Below are 15,888 nucleotides of genomic sequence, written 5' to 3'. Positions count from 1 at the left end.
CTGCACCAAGATCAGACTAAACAAAACCCTCCAACATCTCAAATCTTATCACTAAGTTTGATGGGACTGGAGATCCCATTCCATATTTGGAGATGTTTATTCAAATTTGCGAACCTTTTGGCCACACGTAGAAGATCAGGTTAAGGTGAGTGCCTTCGGCCTCACCCTTGATGGTAAAGTTGGCCAATGGTTTAGGTCCTCGAAAGGCGAGGATAAGGCCACATTTGAAGCTTTTAAAGAGGCTTTCAAAGTAGGATGTTCAAGCCAAGGCTTTCAAAGTAGGATGTTCAAGCCAAGGCACGAGATGGAGTCCAGTAGAGCAGTTACACAATGTCTGACAAAGGGATGGTGAACCAATCCAAGATTACAACAATAGAGTTAGGTATCTCCATTCTCACTACAGTGCCAACAAGGACAAGTTCTCTGATGAAAGGCTCATAGGGAGATTCCTGGAAGGTCTATATGATCTACCCTTGCACAACTCATTGTATGCCATGGCCCATATCTCCTTTGAGCAATGTTGCATGAGTGCTATGGACTTTGAAGAAAATTTCAAAGGAACACATTCCTAAGAACTTCATGAGGGCACATCTGAAGCCTCTTTCAAGACGACCAGTACAAAATCTGACAAAAAAACAAGAAGTCCATAAGTGGATATAGCAGGTGGAGTAGCTGGCCCGCTACACTAATGCAGCAAATGACCCAACGTTAGAGAACGAGATCACCTCAGCCAACCCCATCTCTATCCAAAGAGGGAGCTTGTATGGTGCCCAATCTATGAAGCTAACCATACTAGCATGGAGTGTTTGCATCGGAGACCCCGTCCCAACCTCTACTGCACATATTGCCAAAAATGGGGTATTCATGAAGTTACAAATTGCTATCATCAGAGAGATGCTCTAGCCCATGCTCTACCTCGGGCTTTGCCGGCCAGCTCGAGACAACCACTAGCTTTGTCACCACTTGCTTATCATAGTCTACCTCAACCCTGAAAAGACGTAGGGGAGAAGGAAGTTGATCTCTTGCAAGCACACACACTCTCTCACAAACCCTAGAAGAGAACACACAAGGTGAGAGGCTGAGAATTGTTCTTCTTCTTCTTCGACAAAAAGGGATCTAACAAAAGATAAGGAAAATACAACATAAGTACTAAAGTACTATGTACATGTGGTCTATAATGTGAACACACTAAGTGGATTGGATAGGTGTGGACTAGTTAATGTAGTGCAGTTGTAGAATCTCTTGAGAAGATATGTCGTTGCTAACTAACAAACCCGCTGATGATGTAAATGTCGAATGGTCACGTAGGAGCCTCGTGAGTGTCAGCTCATGTTAAGCTTGACATCTCAACACTCCTAGCTCAAGCTCAACTCTAGCTCATGAACTCCAAGCATATCTCAAAATTTGCAAGCTTCTTATCTCCCAAGGCCTTCATGAAGATGTCAGTGACCTGATCCTCTAAGCTGATGTAGGCCAAGTAGATGTCACCTGCCCGCCACCCACCCCAAGACTATCTCCCTGATGAAGTGATAGTGTACCTCAATGTGTTTTGTCCGCGCGTGGAAAATTGGGTTCTTGGCCAACTGTATACTACTAATATTATCACGATATATAACAACCTTTCTCTCCACATGCAATCCAATATCAGCAAGTAGCCTACATAGTCAAGCTACCTCACACATTGCCACCACAACTCCTCTGTACCTCTACCTTTGTACTCGACAAGGAAATTGTGGGATGTTTCTTGCTACTCCATGTCATAGCACCACTCCCCAATGAAAACATAAATCCATTGTTAGATCTCCTATCTACAATACTACCAACACAATAAGCATCTGTGTACCCATATAGCTTCAATGGTACACTTGCTACATAAAACCAAGCTACCTCACAAGCTTCCACCGTAGCTCCTCTGTAAGATTCCTCCCCAGCCTCTCAAGATGTCCAGTATCTTCCCCTGTAATCAAATCCCTCTTCAGATATATAAAAGATCTTGTTTTTTCCTATTTTGACTTAGAGAGAGAAAATGTTCTAGAGAGAGATTATTCAGATTTTAGATATTTTTGGATGGAAAAATATCTCTTCTTATTAAAAAAAAATTACCCAAAAAAAGAAGTTCAAAAAGATTTTCAGAAGGTGCATTAGAAATCAATTATAATCTGTTCAAAAGGCCTTATCCTAGGGGTCCAGATTTTCTGAAAATTTTAAATTAAGGTTTTGAGGGGCCAATCAGATTCATCCAAATGTGTAGAGGAGATAAATAGAAAAAATAAAGAAAGTCCTCCCAAAAATGAGTAAATACTCACATAAGATGAAGAGTGGACTAAGGACCAAAGGAAATACTAAAAAATGAATTTTTGACACCTCAGAGTGAGGATTCCCCCTCATGAAGGAGGTGCCTATTTCACCTGTGTGGTGGAGTTTTAAATTCCCAAAAATTTAGATATTTTATCTCTCCTCTCTCCTAGTTCAAGTCTAGTTCCAAAAAGTAAGCTAAACTGACCCAAAAATGGTCAAAAATTGACCAAACTGATCTAGAAAATTCTAGAATCAGTTTGCTTGGTTAGAAGCTCACTTTTTCCTATAAATAGAAGCCTCCCTTTTGTTGAAGCTTAATAGTGCTTTATGCATTTTTACTCTACTCCTCCTCCCCAGAGCCAAAAACTATGAATTTCTTAATAATTCATTAGTTTTTGACCATTCCCTCTTCTAAAGAATTGGTGGTCACTCTTGTTGCAAACAAGAGTAGGTCCCTCAAACCATCAAGCCAAAGGAAAGCTCCCAAAAATTCATGTAGGTTAGAAATCTTACTTTTTTTTAATTCTTTTAATGGTTTTCTAATTTTTGTTATCTTTAAAATGATAAACTGATGCTATGCCTTGTTGGAAAGGCTTTCCCCCTCTCTCATTCTTAAATTCAACCTTTATTTATCCTAGATAAGTAATCTAATTGTTGGAATTAAACTTTTCATATTGTTTCTCTTTTAAAAGTGAAATTTGATTAGTTTAGAATGCTTCAAACCATTGGGGATAATTTTTAAGTAATTTAAGGTTAGGAAAAAATGAAAAATGGTCAGCCATACAAAGGAGGTTATGGTAAAATTTTCTTAAATTTTGTGAAATAAGTTTGATCTTTTATTATTCAAAAAGAGTAATCCCCATCGTTTGTGTATTCTAAAAGTGTTATTTTCATTCTAGGCATAGAAAAATGCATAGTAGAAATATTTTTATTATAAAATTGTTATTTCCATTAAAATTAAATTCTATGCATAGAAAGATGCATATTGGTTTTTATTTTAATTATAAAAGAGTGATTTTCATTAGATTTATATTCTATGCATAGAAAGATGCATATTGGTTATTTTTTTATTATAAAAGAGTATTTTCATTAGATTTAAATTCTATGCATAGAAAGATGTATATTGGTTATTTTTTTATTATAAAAGAGTGATTTTTATTTGATTTAAATTCTATGCATAGAAAGACACATATTGATTAATTTTTTATTATAAAAGAGTGATTTTCATTAGATTTAAATTCTATACATAGAAAGATGTATATTTGATAATTTTTTTATTATAAAAGTGTTACTTTCATCAAAATTGATTTTTATGCATGAAATGATGCATAAAAGAATTTTTTATTATAAAATTATTACTTTTGTCAATATTGATTTTTATGCATAAATAGATGCATTAAAAAAAAATTTTATGATCAAAGTGTTACTTTCATCAATATTGATTTTTATGCATAAATAGATGCATAAAAGAATTTTTTTTATTATAAAAGTGTTACTTTCATCAATATTGATTTTTATGCATAAAATGATGCATAAAATACTTTTTTTAATAAAAGTGTTACTGTCATCAATATTGATTTTTATGCATAAATAGATGCATAAAAGAATTTGTTATTATTAAAGTGTTAGTTTCATCAAAATTGATTTTTATGCATAAATAGGATGTATAAAAGGGTTTTCTTTTATATAAAAGTGTTATTTCCATAAAAGTTGGATTTTATGCATAAATAGATGCATAAAGATTTTTTTTAATTTCAAAATAAGAGTTCTCTTTAATCATTGTTTAAATCCCATGAATATTGGTAAATGAATCTGTGAAGGAAAATTCTACTATTTCATATTATCTAGGATGGTAATGAGAAAATTCATAAGATTTATCGAAGTCAAAATTTTAGATAAATGATTAGTTTATTCCTCATAGGAATAGGTGTTTAGTTTTGAATTCAGTTAAGCAAAATACTCAATGAATGAAATTTAGTAAAGTAGTAATTGAAATATTACCCTTCGAGGAAGATAGTTCAGGGAAAACCTTTCCAGACTCGAACCTTGAATCAGACTATGACCAAGACTTAATCTCCTTCATCAGTTTCAAGAAAAGACGATGTGACCAGTTCAGTAAACTACACTCAAGTCGCCCACAAATATGAAACTAAGTTGAGACCTTTGATTTTAATCTGAGGATCAAGAGTTCAGAATTCGAGGAATTCTACTTGTGGGAATCCAAACCTGTGATCTAGAAGTCTTGGGATACGAAATTAAGATATACTCATTGTATTCAAAAGAAACTCAAAACTGAAAACTTGCATAGAAACCCTCTTTTCTTAAAGGACTGTCTTACACCAGAATGCTGGAGGGAGCATTTGGTATATGTGTTTTTCTAAGGGAAGTTCGGTTGCAACAGCTGGTGGGGAGTGTTCAAAGTACGGTATACGTGGAAAAAACCTACCCAACCCTCTTTTCTTAAAGGACTGTCTTACACCAGAATGCTGGAGGGAGCATTTGGTATATGTGTTTTTCTAAGGGAAGTTCGGTTGCAACAGCTGGTGGGGAGTGTTCAAAGTACGGTATACGTGGAAAAAACCTACCCAGGTCTTGAGCAGCCTGGGTGCGGTGTAAAATGGTGTGCTTCCAGTACGATGGGCGAGGGCTGACAAAGCGGTCCCTGAGTGAAGGGTTCTGACGAGGCGATGCACGGGCTTGCGGTGCTTAGGACACCCATGCGTATGTCGTGGAAGATATATATATGTATGATGACGAGAAAATTATGGTAATTTGTACTGGATCTTGTTGCTGACCTGCTAGTCTCAGAGTCCAGAGTGATACTGTTTTGTGAGAAACAAGGATTGAATGGAAATTTTGAGTTATGACATCTGTAACCAAAAATTGTTTGTCAATGGATTGTTTTATAAATTAAAGTTTAAAGAGGACTGTGTGCGTATCTGTATTCTAAAGCAAAAGTTAAGAAAGGCATTCAATTATGGGTGGGTGAGTACTTGTCTGGTTCTACCAATTCCAAGGGTTGGGCACTGTAATAACCTGAAGACTTCTCAAATGAATAGATCAACGGCTGTGCCTAATTCAATTAGGAAAAAAGCATTGATTCCTTCAAGTTAAGTCTGTAATAGTTTCCCTTCTATCTGGTTTATTCAGATAAAGGTTAGTTCAGTATCTTGACATTAGGACCAATTTGGACAAGAAAAGGACTGTCTAAGGATCTAAAAAGGGGCAACTTAAAAAAGACCATGAAGATCTTACCAAAACTATTCAACATGGGTACTCATTGGATGGAGCTCATCAAGCGCCACCTGTGGACCATTTGAGCGCTAAATTTGGAGTTCATATGTAAAAGTTATGGCTAAAATAGTGCAAAATGTTCCAAAAGTAAGTGAAGGAGATCTTGACACGTGTACAAAAATGCCATACTTCTTGACACGTGGCTCCTCCTTGACCCTTAGATCAAGAATAGAGAAACCCTAAACAGCCCTTTTTTCATCCAAATTGGCCCTAATGTCTCAATAGAAAAATTTGTTAATAAACTCAAAATGGTGGAATCTTTCCCGTTTTTTGGGCATGGGAAATTTTTTCGGCGATTTTCGGAATGACCACCAACTTAGTCTCATGCCCAAACATTCGAGGACGAGGCCCCAAGTAAAAACCCTACCCCGCACAAGAGGAAGCTACTTCTGCTGCTGCTACAATCCGCAGATCCGGTGCGCGCAGAGGGGACAGTGGGATTCCACAGTTGGTATCAGAGCATTGTTGTAAACTTACATAATAGCAGCAAAAATTGCTTAAAATTTTAAAGTAAATCTGGGAAATAATGTTTTCACTTGTTAAATTTATGTTAAATGAACTTCAAAACTTGAAAACTCATAAATTGAATTGGAAATTTATAGATGGATACCCCGAATCTATCTGGCATTCCTGAACTCTCCTTGAGTCAGGATATGATAGCCTTTGCATTCGAGCACCTCATCAACTCTGCTACGACCTGAGTAAGCAGAGTGAGACTCGCATGTCATTTTGAGAGTCTTTACTTTCTTGATCCTCTTGAGCGACGTTGGTATATGTGGTTCTGTAAAGGACAATGTATTAATATCAGTACCAGTCAGCATCAGAGGCTCAGGCAAAATATTTCCTTAGCCATGATTCTAATAAGGCTAGGGCTTGTTCAACATGTTCAACTCTTTGATCATTCACCTAGGAACTTCAAAATTTCATGCCGAGTTTTTAGGCTTCTTAATCTCTTTATCCCTAGAAGTAGAATTGCAACACCTCTTTCTGTAATGAATCGTGTGTACCATGGCATGTCTCCTTTGCAGTTTTGCTTCTTTATGCGTGTACAATTGAGGCAGTGATTTTGGGAGCCGTGATGCTCTATGTATATATCGAAAACTTTTGATAATAAATGATGTTTTGAAAAAAATTCTAAATTATTTTCATGATTGTGAATATGGTTAATAAAATTATCAGAGTAAATCTTGTTTCATGATGTATGATGAAATTATTATCTATTTAAAGAATAAATCGTAAAAATTAAATAATCATAAGTCTGTTGTCAAAGTTAAGTTGACGAAAATCTTATTTTGTCATAGTCATGGGGCACGCGGCCCGTGAAAGGCAACCGGATCCTCTTACTGAGACGACGAAGAGTTAGATCCGGATGTTCGAAAAGCCTTGCACAAATCCCAACCTGGTCCCTTCAAGGGTGAAGGGGAGCAGTTAGGTGAAGTAGTGGAAAAGTGAATTGAGGCAATGGAGGAATACTTTGATGTAACTGGCTACAATGAGAGAAGCAAGATGGCTCTCGCCAGGTTAAAGATTGTGGAAACGGCCAGGGTCGCTTGGAAGAATCACTGCAAGACTAACTGTCTTGATCGGAATACCCAGACCTAGACCGATCTTAAAGCTTACCTCAGAAAGAGGTTTTGTCCTCCGGGCTTTCTTGAAACTAAAATGAATGAGTTCTTGGAACTAAAGCAGGAAGAGTACCATCAAGATTTTGCCCTTCTCCTCAAATATTCTCCTTAATTGGATGAAGAGCAGCTGGCTAGGTTCATTCGAGGAATGAACGAAGAATGCCAAACCTGTCTCAATGGCCGAAGCAGTAAGAATGGAAATAGACTTTGCCAAAGCCTTTGTTGTTAAGGTCTCGCCAAAGCCTACACCCTCTAACTTTAAAAGATTCCAAACCCCGAGAAGTACTTCAAACTTTCCTCCCCCAAAGAGGTAGAAAGGCCCAATTCAGAATCGGGATACCGGGAGATTCACAAGTGAAGGAAGACCCTTCCCACAAAACACTTTCTCAGGAGCCCCACCTCTTTCAAGGATTTAGAGGGATGAGCTCAAAAGTGAGAACTGATGTTTTGGATGCCACAGTTTTGGTCACGAGCTGCCAACTCCTACCATCATGTCAAGGGGACAGGGAAGTTAGGGACTAAGAGTGCAGAGACCAGCCCCTTCCCTATCAGTCAACCATCTCACCCAAATCAGGGCAATCCCAGGAGAACTCTAGCTTAGCCATCTACCTCTGTCTAGAGTAGCCTTAGAACTCCTTTCCAGAACTGGGGCAACCAAAGAGAAAGAGTTCCGCCTCAGACTGCACAGCAGCCAGAGCAGTCACAATAGCAGAAGTAGTGGAAGAAGAAAGAGGACATATATATGCAGCAATTGAAAACCAAGGGCCAAATCGTCAATTCTTCGTCATTCATACTCCAGCTGAGTATCAGGGTAAGCCTTTTGAGCTTTTGATTGATTTAGGCAGTACTCATTCTTTTATTTCCCCTGGATTCTTGCTGCGTAAGCTAGTCTTAGATTAGAAATCAGGAAAACCTATGCAAGTTGAATTGGCCAGTGGGAAGATTCTTTTCACTCACCTTGAGACAGACCGTATTCAGTTCAATCTAGATGCTAACTGTCAGTTCAGAGTTATACCTTTGGGAGTTTCTGACGGGATCCTTGGAATGGATTGGCTCCATAAAAATCAAGCTGATATTCACTGTCATAATGGAACCATTTCCTTCCGTGACCTCCACAGAAATAAAGTTCAAGGAACCGTAATTTAAGGATCCCCAAGTCTGCACAGTTAGTTAAGACTTCTAAGTTACTAAAAGGATTTAGAAAGAAGCAGCTCATTTATGTTGTCAAAATGAATCCAGTAGACTCGAAGTTAAACGCTAAAGAACCTGAATGGTTAAGTGATTATGATGATTCATTCCCAGGAGAATTAACAAAGATGCCTCCAATTTGGGAAGTAGATCATGTGATAGATTTGACCCTCGGAGCTCAGCTAGTAGCCCTACACATGTACAAAATGCCAGCTCTCTCCTGAAGCCATCAAACTCAAGGAACAGCTTAGACAACTGTTGTTAGAACAAGGGTTTGTAAGACCCAGTGTTTAACCTTGGGGTGCGCCAGTTCTCTTTCAGAAAAAGAAAGATGGAACGCTAAGACTCTGTGTGGACTACAGAGATCTCAATCAGCTACAGTCAAGAATAAGTATCCTATCCCCAGAATCAATGAGCTTCTAAACAGGTTAAGTGAAGCCCAGATCTTCACAAAGATAGATCTCAAATCAGGGTATTATCAGATCAGGATTAATGAGCAAGATATCCCCAAGACAGCCATCAATACTAGGTATGGGCATTAAAAATTCACTGTCATGCCGTTTGGATTGACAAATGCCCCAACTACATTCAATCGATTAATGCAGGACATTCTCAGAGAATACTTGGATGATTTTGTTCTTGTTTTCTTTGATGATATTCTAATTTACTCAAAGAATGCAGCTGACCATGAAGCTCATGTCAGAAGAGTTCTTGAGAATATAAGGAAGCACCAACTCTTTGCAAAAAAGAGCAAATGCACTTTCTCTGCCAACCATGTTGAATACTTGGGCTTTCTGGTATCCAAAGATGGAATTTCTCTAGATTCCGCTAAAGTCCAAGCAGTCATAGATTGGCCTAAACCAAAGACAGTGAAAGAAGTCAGAGGATTCTTGGGATTGACTGGTTGGCATAGAATTTTTATACCAAAGTATGCTCTCATAGCTTCTCCCCTGATTAATCTTCTCAAGAAGAATATCCCGTTTCAATGGTCTGCCAAGTGCCAGAGTGCTTTTGATAAGCTAAAGACCGCCTTGGTAACCAATCCCGTTCTAAAGCTGTCAGATTTATCTCTACCCTTTGAGGTAGTAAAACTGATGCCAAGGGTTTTGCCCTGGGAGGTGCACTCATGCAGGAATGTCATGCTGCCCTGAAGTTGTGGAGACATTACCTACTGGGTCAAAGATTCACTTTGATGATAGATCATCAAAGCTTAAAGTGGATCTTCACTCAAAAGGATCTCAACATGCGCCAAAGAAGGTGGATGCAGACCTTGCAGGAATTTGATTTTGAAATCAAGTATAGCCAGGCAAAGAAAATGTGGTAGCAGATGCCCTCAGCAAAAAAGCCTCCTTGCTTGCAATTACTGTAGTGTCAAATCCTTTGGTTATTGAAGCAAGAGAGAAGATCATACAGGATAGATTCTTTGGCCCTATTGCTACCCTACTTATGCAAGAAAGCAAAACTCCACAAGAGTTAAACGGAGCTCAAGATGATGGAATTATGTATTATAATTGCAGACTATGCATTCCCAATGATGAGGGAACTAAGGGTCAAATTCTGAATGAAGCCCATGACAGCCTTATTGCACGACATCCAAGTTTCATCAAAACCTACATGTGTGTGAAGAAAAGCTTCTTTTGGCCTGGTCTAAAAAAGGATGTGCTTCATCATGTATGTCAATGTCTGACCTGTCAAAAAGTCAAGGCCAAGAGAGTAAAAATGTCGGGGAAGTTATATCCATTAGACATCCCCTAGATGAAGTGGGAATGCATCAGTTTGGATTTTATTACTGGATTACCCTTAGTGCAATCAGGTTACAACTCCATCTTCGTGGTAGTTGATAGACTAACCAAAGTTGCCCATCTGATTCCAGTAAAAGAAACCTACACTGCAATGGATGTGTCCAGAGTGTTCCTCAAAGAAATTTTCAAATTGCATGGCCTACCCAGAAGAATAGTAAGTGATCGAGATCCCAAATTCAGGTCAAGATTCTGGACTGTATTTTTTGAAGCAGTAGGAACTTTCTTGGATCTCAGCTTACCACCTCGAGACCGATGGCAAATTGAAAGGATATACTTCGGTCATCATGTTGTGGCAGGGAACCCAAGAAGTGGCTAAGCTATCTACACCTAGTTGAGTTCACCTACAATGCTTCTTAGCATAAGTACTGGGATGAGTCCTTTCAAAGCTTTGTATGGACAAGATTGCTTAACTCCATTAGCTCGGTCTGACCCAATTATTAGGGTCGAGATGTCTAGACAGATGCTTGACAACATGGAGCAGCACATACAGTCAATTCACAAAGATATAAAAGCTGCCTAGGATAGACAGAAGCAGTTTGCAGATAAAAAACAGAAAATTCAAAGAAGCAGATATGGTCTTCATTTGAGTACGTCCCAAAAGAAGTTCTGTATCTCTTGGGGGAAGTACAAGAAGTTATCCCCCAGATATTGTGGACCATATCTGATTACAAAGAAAGTAGGTGACTTAGCCTACAAGCTTCTTCTGCCTCCTCATCTCAAAGTACATAATGTATTTCATGTCAGCCTTCTTAAAAAGTATATACCAAGCCCAAATCATGTGCTTGATGATGAAATCTTAACTTCTTCAACCCAAGGGTAGATGGAACTCCAGCCTGAAGAAATCCTTGATGTTCGAGAAAAGGTTCTCAGGAAAAGAATTCTGAGAGAATTATTGGTCAAATGGAAGTTCTATCCTTTTGAAGATGCCACTTGGGGGAGAAAGAAGCCGAACTGTTGCTGGATTACCCCCAGTTTGTGAGATGAAGACATCTCACGTTTTTCAAGTAGGAGAGAATGTAAGATTCCTCCCCAGCCTCTCAAGATGTCCAGTATCTTCCCCTGTAATCAAATCCCTCTTCAAATATATAAAAGATCTTATTTCTACCTATTTTGGCTTAGAGAGAGAAAATATTCTAGAGAGAGGTTATTTAGATTTTAGATATTTTTGGATGGAAAAATATCTTTTCTTATTAAAATAAATTCCCCCAATTCAGAAGTTCAAAAAGAATTTCAGAAGGTGCATTAGAAATAAATTATAATCTGTTCAAAAGGCCTTATCCTAGGGATCCAGATTTTCTAAAAATTTTAAATTAAGGTTTTGAGGGGCCAATCAGATTCATCCAAATGTGTGGAGGAGATAAATAGAAGAAATGAAGAAAATCCCCCCAAAAATGAGTAAATACTCACATAAGATGAAGAGTGGACGAAGGACCAAAGGAAATACTAAAAAAATAGAATTTTTGACACCTCAGAGTGGGGATTCCCCCTCATGAAGGAGGCTCCTATTTCACATGTGTGGTGAAGTTTTACATTCCCAAAAATTGAGATATTTCATCTCTCCTCTCTCCCAATTCAAGTCTAGTTCCAAAAAAGAAGCTAAACTATCCCAAAAATGGTCAAAAATTGACCAAACTGATCTAGAAAATTCTAGAATTAGTTTGCTTGGTTAGAAGCTCACTTTTTCCTATAAAAAGAAGCCTCCCTCTTTGTTGAAGCTTAATAGTGCTTTATGCATTGTTACTCTACTCCTTCCCAGAGCCAAAAACTATGAATTTCTTAATAATTCATTAGTTTTTGACCATTCTCTCTTCTAAAGAATTGGTGGCTGCTCTTGTTGCAAACAAGAGTAGATCCCTCAAACCATCAAGCAGATCCCTCAAACCATCAAGCCAAAGGAAAGCTCCCAAAAATTCATGTAAGTTAGAAATCCTACTTTTTCTTTATTCTTTTAATGGTTTTTTAATTTTTGTTATCTTTAAAATGATAAATTAATGCTATGCCTTGTTGGAAAGGCTTTCCCCCTCTCTCATTCCTAAGTTCAGCCTTTCTTTATCCTAGATAAGTAATCTAATTGTTGGAATTAAACTTTTCATATTGTTTCTCTTTTAAAAGTGGAATTTGATTAGTTTAGAATGCTTTAAATCATTTGGGGATAATTTTTTAGTAATTTAAGGTTAGGAAAATTTGAAAAATGGTCAACCATACAAAGGAGGTTATGGCAAAATTTTCTTAAATTTTGTGAAATAAGTTTTATCTTTTATTATTCAAAAAGAGTAATCCCCATCGTTTGTGTATTCTAAAAGTGGTATTTTCATTCTACGCATAGAAAAATGCATAGTAGAAATATTTTTATTATAAAAGTGTTATTTCCATTAAAATTAAATTCTATTATTGGTTATTTTTTAAATTATAAAAGAGTGATTTTCATTAGATTTATATTCTATTCATAGAAAGATGCATATTGGTTATTTTATTATTATAAAAGAGTATTTTTCTTAGATTTAAATTTTATGCATACAAAGATGCATATTGGTTATTTTTTATTATAAAAGAGTGATTTTTATTAGATTTATATTCTATGCATAGAAAGATGCATATTGATTAATTGTTTTTATTATAAAAGAGTGATTTTCATTAGATTTAAATTCTATACATAGAAAGATGTATATTGGATAATTTTTTTTATTATAAAAGTGTTACTTTCATCAATATTGATTTTTATGCATAAAATGATGCATAAAAGATTTTTTTAATTATAAAAGTGTTACTTTCATCAATATTGATTTTTATGCATAAATAGATGCATAAAAGAATTTTTTTATTTATAAAAGTGTTACTTTCATCAATATTGATTTTTATGCATAAATAGATCCATAAAAGAATTTTTTTATTATAAAAGTGTTATTTTCATCAATATTGATTTTTGTGCATAAAAGATTTTTTTTAATAAAAGTGTTACTTTCATCAATATTGATTTTTATGCATAAATAGATGCATAAAAGAATTTTTTATTATAAAAGTGTTAGTTTCATCAAAATTGATTTTTATGCATAAATAGATGCATAGAAGGATTTTCTTTTATATAAAAGTGTTATTTCCATAGAAGTTGGATTTTATGCATAAAAAGATGCAAACATAAATTTTTTTATATCAAAATCAGAGTTCTCTTTAATCATTGTTTAAATCCCATGAATGTTGGTAAATGAATAATTTAATACTATGTGAAGGAAAATTCTACTATTTCATATTCTCTAGGATGGTAATGAGAAAATTCAAAAGATTTATCAAAGTCGAAATTTTAGATAAATGATTAATTTATTCCTCATAGGAATACATGTCTAGTTTTGAATTCAGTTAAGCAAAATACTCAATGAATGAAATTCAGTAAAGTGGAAATTGAAATATTACCCTTCGAGAAAGATAGTTCAGGGAGAACCTTTCCACGCCCGAACCCTGAATCAGACTATGACCAAGACTTAATCTCCTTCGTCAGTTGTTTCAAGAAAAGACGATGTGACCAGTTCCGTAATCTACACTCAAATCACCCACGAATCTGAAACTAAGTCGAGACCTTTGATTCTGATCTGAGGATCAAGAATTCAAAATTCGAGGAATTTTGCTTGGGAATCCAGATGTCTGATAGAAGTCTTGGGATACGGAATTAAGATATACTCATTGTATTCAAAAGAAACTCAAAACTGAAAACTTGCATAGCATTCTGAATTCGAGGAATTCTGCTTGGGAATCTAGATCTCTGATAGAAGTCTTGGGATACGGAATTAAGATATACTCATTGTATTCAAAAGAAACTCAAAACTGAAAACTTGCATAGAAACCCTCTTTTCTTAAAGGACCGTCTTACGCCAGAATACTGGAGGGAGCATTTGGTATGTGTGTTTTTCTAAGGGAAGTTCGGTTACAACAGTTGGCGACGGGGAGTGTTCAAAGGACGACTCACGCGGTAAAAAACCTGCCCAAGCCTAGGTATGGTGTAAAATGGTGTGCTTCCGGTACGATGGGCGAGCGCCGACGAAGCGACCCCTGAGTGAATTGCGAGGACACCTAAGGAGGATCCTGGAGGGTTCTGACCAAGCGATGCACAGGCTCGTGGTGCTTAGGACACCCATGCATATGTCGTGGAAGATATATATATGTATGATGACGAGAAAATTATTGTAGTTACTGGATCTCGTTGCTAACCTGATGGTCTCAATAGAGAGTCCAAAGTGATAGTGTTTTGTGAGAAACAAGGATTGAATGGAAATTTTGAGTTATGACATCTGTAACCAATAATTGTTTGTCAATGGATTGTTTTATAAATTAAAGTTTAAAGAGGAGTGTGTGCGTATCTGTATTCTAAAGAAAAGTTAAGAAAGGCATTCAATTATGGGTAGGTGAGTACTTGTCTGGTTCTACCAATTTCATTGGTTGGGCGGTGGCTAACCCATGGGGTTAGGCTGGAATCAATAGAATTTGAATAATAAAATTGATCAATAGGAATACGCTTAGAACTCGAATAGTTAAATAATAATCTGAAGACTTCTCAAATGAATAGATCAATGGATGTGCTTGATTCAATTAGGAAAAAAGCGTTGATTCCTTCAAGTTAAGTATGTAATAGTTTCCCTTCTATCTGGTTTATTCAGATGAAGGTTAGTTCAGTATCTTAACCTCGTTAGAAAAATTTGTTAAGAAATTCAAAATGGTGGAATCGTCCCCGTTTTTCGGGCATGGAAAATTTTCCCAGTTTTGGTTTTCGGAATGACCACCAGCTTAGTCTCGTGCGCCCAGACATTCGAGGGGCGAGACCCCGAGTGGGAAACCTTGCCCCGCGCAAGAGGAAGCTACTTCCGCTGCTACCATCAAGGAATCCGGTGCGCAAAGGGGGCAGTGGTATCCCACATCCTCTCTGTACTCTACCTCTGTACTCGACAAGGTAATTGTGGGTTGCTTCTTGTTGCTCCATGTCACAGCAACACTCCCCAATGAAAACATAAATCCACTGGTAGATCTCATATCTACAATACTACCAGCCCAATCAACATCTGTGTATCCACATAGCTCCAATGGTAATGCATAATCAACAGTGGCCCTCAAATACCGATGTGTGTGTCGCACACTGTCAAGATGTGGTTTGCGTAGAACTTGCATGAACTAGCTCTCTAAGCCAAAAGTGTAACTCAAATCTAGCATGTTGATCGTGACATCGATCAGACTCCCCACAATCTTCTTGTGTAACTACATAGTGGATTTCCTCCAACACATAACTTCCATCCACACTAAGCTTGCCATTTTGATGTAATGGCATCGAGATTGGCTTATAAAACGAGCCATCCCATACTTGGACAACATGTCCAATATATACTATCTTTGTGATAGCTAAATACCATCAGGTGTGCGAATAACCTCAATGCCCAAAAAGTAGCGCAGATCTCCCAATCCTTTTGAGAAGACTTTTTGTATGCTCAATCTCTTCCAAGTTGTCACCCCCAACAATAAGATCATCTACATAGATGGTGATGATCACAATATCCTTATCACTCTTGTGCACATACAAAGAGTGATCTGCCATACGAAAACCAATAGTCACAAGATACGCAACCATCTTGTCATACCATGCTCGTGGAGATTGCTTCAGCCCATGCAAGACCTTACAAAGCTTACATACATACTCTGGGTGA

The sequence above is a fragment of the Cibotium barometz genome, chromosome 61 (assembly GCF_041138505.1).
Source record: "Cibotium barometz isolate CiBa-2024 chromosome 61, ASM4113850v1, whole genome shotgun sequence".
NCBI lineage: Eukaryota > Viridiplantae > Streptophyta > Polypodiopsida > Cyatheales > Cibotiaceae > Cibotium > Cibotium barometz.
Note: the sequence above shows the minus strand (reverse complement) of the source record.